Source organism: Podarcis raffonei, chromosome 3 (assembly GCF_027172205.1).
Source record: "Podarcis raffonei isolate rPodRaf1 chromosome 3, rPodRaf1.pri, whole genome shotgun sequence".
In the NCBI taxonomy this organism is placed as follows: domain Eukaryota; kingdom Metazoa; phylum Chordata; class Lepidosauria; order Squamata; family Lacertidae; genus Podarcis; species Podarcis raffonei.
The window spans coordinates 105,079,919-105,089,855 of NC_070604.1; positions in this window are offsets into that span (position 1 = coordinate 105,079,919).

Sequence of the window (9,937 nt, forward strand, 5' to 3'; positions counted from 1 at the left end):
GGGTCCCTTTACCTTTTACCTAACAGCTTGTTGAGGGAGGGGCTCCCCCATTTGCCTTCTGGCACAGAGCAACTTCTTTTGTTATGCTAACCACAGTACTTAGGACCTTTAACTCACCAAAGAGTTGCCTAGCTAGCTCACCAAGGGAATCCTCCATTTGATTTTCACCCTGGCTGGATTCAGGATCCTAGGAATTAGAAGGGACCCAAGCGTCATACAGACCTACCCCGCAAACACAGACAAACTCACAACAATACGTTTGAAAAGCTATTGCAGCAGCTGACACTCTTGTGGTCTGAGACCATATGAAAAGTGTTCCAGAGGATTTAAGAACCTTGTGTTGAGCTAGGCTGAATTCACCCTGTGTTTCATGCTTTCCAAATTGCAGTGGCACATCCTGATACTGGAATGTGGAATCCCATAAAAGCGTCCTTGACTGGAACATCCATTAAAATGGCAGAAGGACACTCCACTCCCTAAAAAGGGAACATTCAAATTAAGTTCCAGTTCGAAGGTAGAAGCTATAATCTTCAATTAAAAAAAGAAAAGAAAAAGCCCATGCTTGTATAAGTATGTGAATGTAAATACTTTGATTACTTTGTCTTTAGCTTAGGTTACCAGACATCCCCATTTCCTGGGGACAGTCCCCGGATTTACAAATCTATCCCCGGACAAAATCCATCCAGGGAATGTCCCTAGATTTCATTTAATGTCTCCGGATTTATATTTTAAGTGTTATGGATTTATTAATAGGGAATGAATGTTGTGTGATTAGTTCAATGACACAAGACACATCATATGGGGACTTAAAGGTAAAGGTAAAGGGACTCCTGACCATTAGGTTCAGTTGTGACCAACTCTGGGGTTGCGGCGCTCATCTCGCTTTATTGGCCGAGGAAGCCAGCGTACAGCTTCCGGGTCATGTGGCCAGCATGACTAAGCTGCTTCTGGCGAACCAGAGCAGCGCACGGAAACGCCGTTTACCTTCCCGCCACAGCGGTACCTATTTATCTACTTGCACTTTGTGCTTTTGAACTGCTAGGTTGTCAGGAGCAGGGACTGAGCAATGGGGGCTCACCCCGTAGCGGGGATTCGAACCGCCAACCTTCTGATTGACAAGTACAGAGCCTAGGACTTGCCGATCAGAAGGTCGGGGGTTTAACCCACAACACCACCCGCGTCCCTATATGGGGACTTACGGTGAGGCAAAATGGTGGGCACCACGGCAGCTCCTGAAGTCAGCCAGAGCCAACTGCACTACCAGGCTGGCTCCAGGCTGCTGAGACTGCCACTGCCGAGGGGGAACCGGGGATGCCTGGCACGTCAACTGGGGGAACCGCTGACCCCCCCCCCACGACCCAAATCGAGCCGGGAGCAAGAGTGCCTGGCCACCCGGCCGACTGCCCAGCAGTGCTCCGGGGCCAGGAAACCCCCAGAGCCAACACAGGGAGAAGGAGGAGAGAAGGAGAAGGAGGAAGGAGAAAAAAGAGGGGAGCCTTGACCTTGCCACGCCACTGCCACCACCGCCACTGAAGAGGAGAGAGCACTGGGATGGCAAGGACATGTGGCTGAGCCCAGGCCTGACTCAAGGTGCTCCAAGAGAGCAGGCTGGGGCCCAGAGGAAGGCCGCGCGACAGAGGAGACCACAGAAGAAAAGATATTACTTCTTTTTAAAATATATATAAAACTTTTTTTTCTCTTTTCCAAAAAAAAGTATCCCCAGATTCTTTGAAAAAAATCTGGTAACCTTACTCTAGCTATATGCTCTTCAAGTAAAAGCTTTTGAACAAATGTTTGGACATTGTTTTAATTTCAAGAAAAGAGTTAGTACTGCAGAAGATTGGGCTTCCTAGCTGTGATTTAGCTACTCTGCCAACACAACACCTTCCTATGATCCTATGACAGTGTCATCAGTGATCCGCAAACAAAGGGACACAGGAGGTTGAAGCAGTTCTTGGCTTGCTGCCTTTTGGCCTGAAATGCAGTGGAGGTGCTCTGCTTTGTGTTACCTTTGACTAAACATGTGAGCATGGGCTGCAGACACATGTGAGAAACATGTGAGCACGGGCCTGCGTAGATGACGTCCACAAGCCTTCTGCAAAATCGCACAATGCAGGCTGATCAAAAGATGAGGCTTGTCGCATCTCCCCAGACTGATGTGGCCTGAAATGGGACCATAATTGAGTTTGCTTTTCAGCACACTGCGTGTATATTTAAAATTAGTAACATGTACGCTTCAGAAAAGCACATCTTAAACCCATCTTTCTGCGCGTAAATTAGATTGCGTATCACTGAGTTCCTGCCCTGGCAACAGATTATAGGCATAGTATGCCAAAGATAAGCACTTTCCATTGACTTCAGTCACAGTGGTCACAACTTTCTTGAATTCCTCTTTCAATCAGTAAGATTGAAAAGTGCTTGACTTTGTGTGTATCTGAGGCACAGAATCCATGGTAGTAATAAAACTATTATTATTATTTTAAAAATTGACATTTTGCTGCTCTTCAATGGTACCTCATAATGTAGCACCTGCCCTGTGATAGTCTGTGTGAGTGGATTGCACAAAAAGCTCTTTGGCACTTCAGAAAGGGAGCCATTTCAGCCACCAAATCGAAAGCATTCTTCTTAGTTTTAGCTAGCAACAGTTCATGTATATAATAAGAGCACTGCTCAAGATTTGGCTGCTCAGTTGAGGGCATAGATTGCTAGTCCCTCCTCCGCACAAGGTACATGATGTGGGTGTCCAGGAAAGGGACTTTTTGGTGGTGGCTCCTCGTGTGTGGAACTCCCTCCCAACTGAGGTTCATCTGGCCATATCCCTCTGGGATAGTTTGAGTGAAGACTGGGGATGGGGAAATCTGTCAATTTCAGTTTATATCCGCGTCTCGTTTCCCCCATCTTTCAAATCAGTTCTCCACACTGCCACGACTATTTGTGGTTTGTTTTTGTTTTAAAAAACATAACCTAATTTTTAAAAATACAAGTTGACATTGATTGGATGATGGCATTGTGTGGGTGCTCTCTAAAAAGTGAGTGAAAAAAGAGCGGCAATTCCACATTAAACTCCCCAGTGTGGAAACACCCAGAGTTTGGAGATTCATGCTATACTGGTAAGGGGAATGAGGCAAACAAGCAAATCCAGTGAGTTTCAGTTGGTCATTCAGAAGAAGTTAAACATTGGCCCCTGTTTTGTAGACTTTTGTAGCCTTTGCTATATTTCTTGTTCTGTAGGCTTGCTGTAGTCATGTCCTAAAACTTTCCACAGAATACCAATGACATACCACAAGCCTACTGATGCTTTTACCCATAAAGACTCCTATTGATGGAGCAAAAGGCTATGAAAATGAGATTTCCTCTACCGCACACCCTCTACCAAAAAAAAGACTTTTACGAGAACTTAAGGTTTGGTTACAGAATGGCATATAATGTGGTGCCTTTAAGCAACCTTCTCATTGAAGCCACTCTCAATTATTGCAAATGGGGGGTGAAAAGAAGCATGAAATGGTCCTGGTTTTATGAATTATTTCATTCAGAGACCAAACAGACCATGTCACACTCGTGAGGTCTATTCTCAAACTGCCGAAACTAAGTTGTAATCAACCTTCATGCATGTTGATGTATTAAAGATGGGTGGAAAGTTGAAGAGGGGCTTCCAGAAAAATTAGAATGAATCCACGGAATAAACCAGGAACATAGATGGAGAAAAGTTATTCTCAGATTTATGTATACGTACTTCTTACACAATAATTTTTGTTGGCATCCATCTGTCTCAAGAGACAATGGAGTGCACCTCGGAGGGGTGAAGTCAAACCAAACGACCTCTCTCGAGTGCAAGCCTGGGCAGTGTGTATGAAGGCCCTGGACTGCACACACCTCTTGGCCTTGCCAATGTGGTCCAAAGGAGAGCAGAGCAATACATCTGGCACTAGTCCGGCTGCAGGAGTTTCCAGAAGGAGGCGTACAAGGCACCATCCAACCGTCTTAAGACTCCACTCCAGATTTGTGTAGGGTTTACTCCTTAGCCTTTTCTTCTTCTGAAGATATCTCCTGAAGATATCCTGCAAGACAGGATTTAGGAGGTTTAGGATCAGAGTTTTCCTTCCCCTAGATCGGCTACCTTAGCAGGTTGAGGAGCCCCATCTCCCCCTCACTTCCGCAGTGGTTCTCAACCTGTGGGTCCCCAGATGTTGTTGGACTACAACTCCCATCATCCCTGAGCTCTGGCCTTGCTAGCTAGGGGTGATGGGAGTTGTAGTCCAACAACATCTGGGGACCCACAGGTTGAGAAAGGCTGCTCTATAGCATGTGCAGAAAATGTCTTCTTGACCGTTGGACCCACTATTAGTCTTGTCTGCTCTATCTGCCAGAGTCTGCCTTGATATGCAGGGGAAGTCCTGGGCTGTGGCTACCGTCACATCCTGACTCATCTCTGCCTCTTAGCCCCACTCCTCTCTTGCCTCTGAGTCTGAACCACTCTCTGCCACGGCATCTTCCTGCTCACTAAATCCAGTTGCCTCTTCAGCTTCTGACATCTCCTCCTCCCCAGTCTTCTCCCTCTGACCACTCATTGTCGTCCCAACACCAATCACCTGGTTCTGAGCCTTCTCTCCTTGGGGGTTCCCCACCAGGTGCCTCCCACCATTCTTTTGCATCCAGCCAACCCATGGCATCTGGCTGAAAAAACATCCCAAACCCTAGCTTAAAAGGCAGCAGCAGCATAATCAGATCACCTCCACCACTACTAAAATGTTGCATCCGTCCCCTCTCAGCAAAACTGAGGTGCAGGGAAAGCAGGGAATGTGCACAGCTCTTGGATAGCCAACACATTTTATCTGTTTACACCAATTGCACTGAGCAACAACAGTTAAAGGTTCGGGTGTCCAAAGATGAGATGAAGAGGGGAGCATCTTGTGACAGCTATTTGCAGGAACCCCGTTGCAAATACGCTTATACATGCTGTTGCATCCAAGAAGCGTAGTTCCATTTAATGTGGCTCTTTTCAATCCTTTCAAAATCCCTTTTCTTATAACACTTACAGTCACGCTGTGCAGTTAATGGACATCAAGCCAAGAGGTTTCAGGACGATGAAGGCAAGGTAAAAGGGATTACATGCGTAAGAAACATAACAACATTTTATACTTGTCAAAAGCATGGAAGGGGCAGGAATCACAAGGTCTTCCCATGATACTCTTTCTCTCAACCCTCCAGCAAAGCCCATTCATCTCCCGAGACTTTCCTTGGTCTGATAAGCTGATGGCTACACATTCCCCAATTATCATACAGAGTTCCGCTTCTTTCATTTTGAAACCTTTTGGAAATACTCAGATGGAAAGTCTCTTAGGATCCAGAGCGATTTATGCGGCGTGGTTGCAAGAGACTCTTTGGTTGTAACGAAAAGCTTGCTCATATGGAGTCAAATGTTCTCGGCTGAACTTCTCTGCTACGTTTAATGCAAGTCACATGGGACGCAAATTACTAGAGTGAACTGCACCGCTTCCATCCAGAAGGTATGGTGGTGAAGTGTAACAAACAGAAAAGCCAGAAAACTGGAATGCTGTTTTAAAATATAGTTGTAGGCTGCAATCCAATAACATAGGGTGAGATACAACCCTAAGGTGGTTGCACACTGCCTTCTCCTGAACCATCCTTTAAATAATAAAATTATTTATTTATTTATTTATTTATTTATTTATTCATTCATTCATTCATTCATTCCCTGCCCTCCCGGCCAGAGCCGCACTCAGGGCGGTTAACACCAATAAAATTACAATTAAAACATAATGGGGGGGGGACACAAACAAACAAAAACCAGTTTATTAAAATATGGGTTAAAATACAATTTAAAATGCAGCCTCATTTTAAGAGTAGCCCATAAATCAAAACCATAAGGGGAGGGAAACATAAGGGTCAGACTGAGTCCAAACCAAAGGCCAGGTGGAACAGCTGTTTTCCTGCAGGCCCTGCGGAAAGATGTCAAATCCCGCAGGGCCCTGGTCTCTTGTGACAGAGCGTTCCACCAAGTCGGGGCCAGTACTGAAAAGGTCCTGGCCCTAGTTGAGACCAATCTAATCACCTTGCGGCTTGGGACCTCCAAAGTGTTGTTATTTGTGGACCTTAAGGTCCTCCGCGGGGCATACCAGGAGAGGCGGTCCTGTAGGTATGTGAGTCCTAGGCCGCATAGGGCTTTAAAGGTCAAAACCAGCACCTTAAACCTGACCCTGTACTCCACCGGGAGCCAGTGCAGCTGGTAAAGCACTGGGTGAATGTGATCCCGTGGCAAGGACCCCATAAGGAGCCACGCTGCGGCATTCTGCACCCGCTGGAGATTCTGGGTCAGCTTCAAGGGCAGCCCCGTGTAGAGCGAGTTACAATACTCAAGCCTGGAGGTGACAGTCGCATAGATCACTGTGGCCAGATCAGGGCGAGAAACCACATCCCCAACCAGATGTTTTGGATTAACCCTAGTTAGCAGGGGTGATGAGCCATGTAACCCACAATTCCTGGAGGACACCAGATTGGGAAGTCTGCCTAGGTTGGCAGAGGAGTTTTATGTTGGCAAAAGCTGGGCTCATCAGCAGGGTGGGGCAAAGGGCTTGCATCACCATCACTTCCCAGGCGTTTGAATGAGAATCAAACTCATCCATTTGTTAATAAATGAGATGTCCGAACCACAAGTGGCAAAGCTCTGCAATATATGCTTGGCCTATTGTCAGAGGAGGAACGGTGGACACCTCCTCCCCATCCTGACCCTTCCAGAAAGGAGGAAAAGGAATACAGTATAGATTTACAACAGAAGTTTGCGGGGTGAGCCAGTGTGGTGTAGTGGTTCAGAGCGGTGGACTCGTAATCTGGTGAACCGGGTTCGCGTCTCCGCTCCTCCACATGCAGCTGCTGGGTGACCTTGGGCTAGTCACACTTTTCTGAAGTCTCTCAGCCCCACTCACCTCACAGAGTGTTTGTTGTGGGGGAGGAAGGGAAAGGAGATTGTTAGCCGCTTCAGGTAGTGATAAAGCAGGATATCAAATCCAAACTCTTCTTCTCAAAAATAATAATAATAAAACACACACACACACACACAAACAAACAGAAGTTTGCAGAAGGTCACAGCTCAAAGGCAGATGAGAGGGAAAGTTGGGAAATCATGCGAGAGCCAGAGCAACACCTGGCTGACACGTCATTAGAAAGCATTCCAGACCCTCCATCTCCCAGAACCCGGCAAGCCTTAAAAGCAGGAGAGCAAAGAGCTCAAGGACAGAGGGCATGTAGCAGCACCCATAGAGGAGGTGATGAGAATGACGAATGAGGAAGTGGGAGAGACGGGGGGGGTAGAGTTTCACTTGGGACGACACCATTAACCAAGAGGCTGTCCTCTATAGCCTCTCTCTGTAAAGACTGAAATAAAAAAGGACTGTAAGAAACTTTTCCTTGTCTTTATAATTCCTGGGCAACCAGCCAGGAGCTGCTGACAGCATCCTGACACCTATATGAAGTCCTAGGAGTCTTGTTCCTGCCAGGGTGCTGGATATAAGTGTCAACTCCCTGGGGCCCTGGATGCCCAAGCACCCACAAAATTCCCCATGAAGGGTCTGGGCACCCACAAAATTTGGTGCCAGGGCCATGCATGCTGCATGGCACCCACAGCCCATGGGAACCCATGGTCACGGGGCCAAGTTGGCACTCCTGGTGCTGGTTTTTATGGTATTTACAGGATTGCCTCTCCTGGTATGCCCTGCAGAGGACCTTAAGGTCCATGAATAATCACAGTTTAGAGGCCCTAAGGAAGTCAGATTATCCTACACCAAGGCCAGGGCCTTCTCAGTGATGCCTCTGATCTGGTGGAATGCTCTGTCCCATGAGACCAGGGCCCTGCAGGATTTAACTTCCTTCCGCAGGGCCTGTAAGACAGAGCTATTCCGCCTGGCTTTCTGCCTGATCTTTTATTCCCCTTCCTTCCCTCTCCCTCCCCTTTTTATGAAGATTACCCGCTCTGGGATCCCACAGCTAATTCTCCCCTGGTCTCCTCGCTGGCCCAAATAGGACTAATTTAGCCAGCTAGCCCTGGTGATCATCTAATGTTTATTGGATGGATTTCCCCCCTAAACTGATTTTTGAATTCTGAATTTATTGTTATTCATGTTTTATACTGTATTTTATGCTTTTTTGTTGTTGCATCAATTAAGTGTTTTAAATTTGTTGTTAGCTGCCCTGAGCCCGGTTTTCTGAACCGGGAAGGGCAGGGTATTTAAAAAAATAAATTATTATTACTATTGGGATCTGGGGAACATGCCTGAAGGCAGCCCCTAACAGGAAGCAGATACAGCTGCAGGTACAGAACGATCTGCCATTTTAGGAGAGTGCAGGACCTTGGACAGCAACCAGGAACAACAGCCGGTTGAATCCTTACCACCCAGGAATGGCTTCCAGATTCTTTGGGAGGAGGCAGCTCAGCCCCCAGCCCCTGGTGTAAGGAATGTTTGTTTAGCTGGATTGGGCCCCTGGGCAAGCAGTTAGCCACTCCTCCCAGGCAGAACCACTGAGTGAATATCAGGAACCCAAGATCCAGGAAGAATGGATTTTAAAGTTAATGGACTATGCCGACATGGCAAAAAAAGGTAAAGGTAAAGGACCCCTGACCTTTAAGTCCCAGTCGCAGATGACTCTGGGGTTGCGGCATTCATCTCGCTTTACAGGCCGAGGGAGCCGGCATTTGTCCGCAGACAGTTTTTCCGGGTCATGTGGCCAGCAGGACTAAGCCGCTTCTGGTGCAACGGAACACCGAAACCAGAGCAGCACACAGAAACACTGTTTACCTTCCCGCCGGAGTGGTACCTATTAATCTACTTGCACTTTTTGGCATGCTTTTGAACTGCTAGGTTGGCAGGAGCAGGGACCGAGCAATGGGAGCTCACCCTGTCGCAGGGATTCGAACCGCCGACCTTCTGATTGGCAAGCCCAAGAGGCTCAGTGGTTTAGACCACAGCGCCACCCACATCCCTTGCTGACATGGCAAAGTTGACAGCAAAAATAAGACAGCAAAAAGATGAGACCTTTGTTGAAGAGTGGAGGTTCTTTTCAGACTATTTGAGAAAGAGAAACTGTAGTCAAATGTAACTGCGAGCTGGATTTGAATAATAGGCAATGGGTCATTGGTTTGACTTGGCAGTTTCTTGAATCATTTGCTTTCTTGTTTACACAGCTGCTGAATTTGTATTCAAGAAGTTTGTTAAGGGTTCTGAGAGGCGTTGGCTGGCCCCTATTCCCCCCACAGAGCTACAGTTCCCAAAGTTCCTGGGAAGAGGGATTGATTGTTCAACCACTCTGGGAATCCAAGCTTTGTGAGAGGGATAACTCTCAGCACCCTTAACAAACCACGGTTTCCAGGATTCTTTGGGGGGGACCCACAACTGTTTAAAGCGGCATAACAGTGTTTTAAATGCACAATGCAGATGAGGCCTAAGTCTGGCCCATTTATTTCAATGGGTTTACTCTGCATAAAACTTAGCTGACTGCCACCCAAATATTAATAAAGATGTGGGTTTGTACTTGGGTCATTATTCTTATTCATCATTACTATTTAGGTGTATTAGTCGCTTGTTCCCAAGGTACAAATTCTTTCATAAGCTGGCATTTTAAGTTGCATTACAGCTATCACCTGAAACATGGCATTCCTTTCCCCCATTTTACGTGCTGGTGAAATAAAAGCTTGCTTACCCATAATACAGTCATAACTTGGAAATCGAACGGAATCCATTCCGGAAGTCTGTTTGACTTCCAAAATGTTCGAAAACCAAATTGTGGCTTCTGATTGGCTGCAGGAATCTCCTGCAGCCAATCAGAAGCTGCGGAAGCCCCATCAGATGTTCGGGTTCCAAAAGAACGTTCGCAAACTGGAACAATCACTTCCGGGTTTGCGGTGTTCGGGAGCCAAAACGTCTTG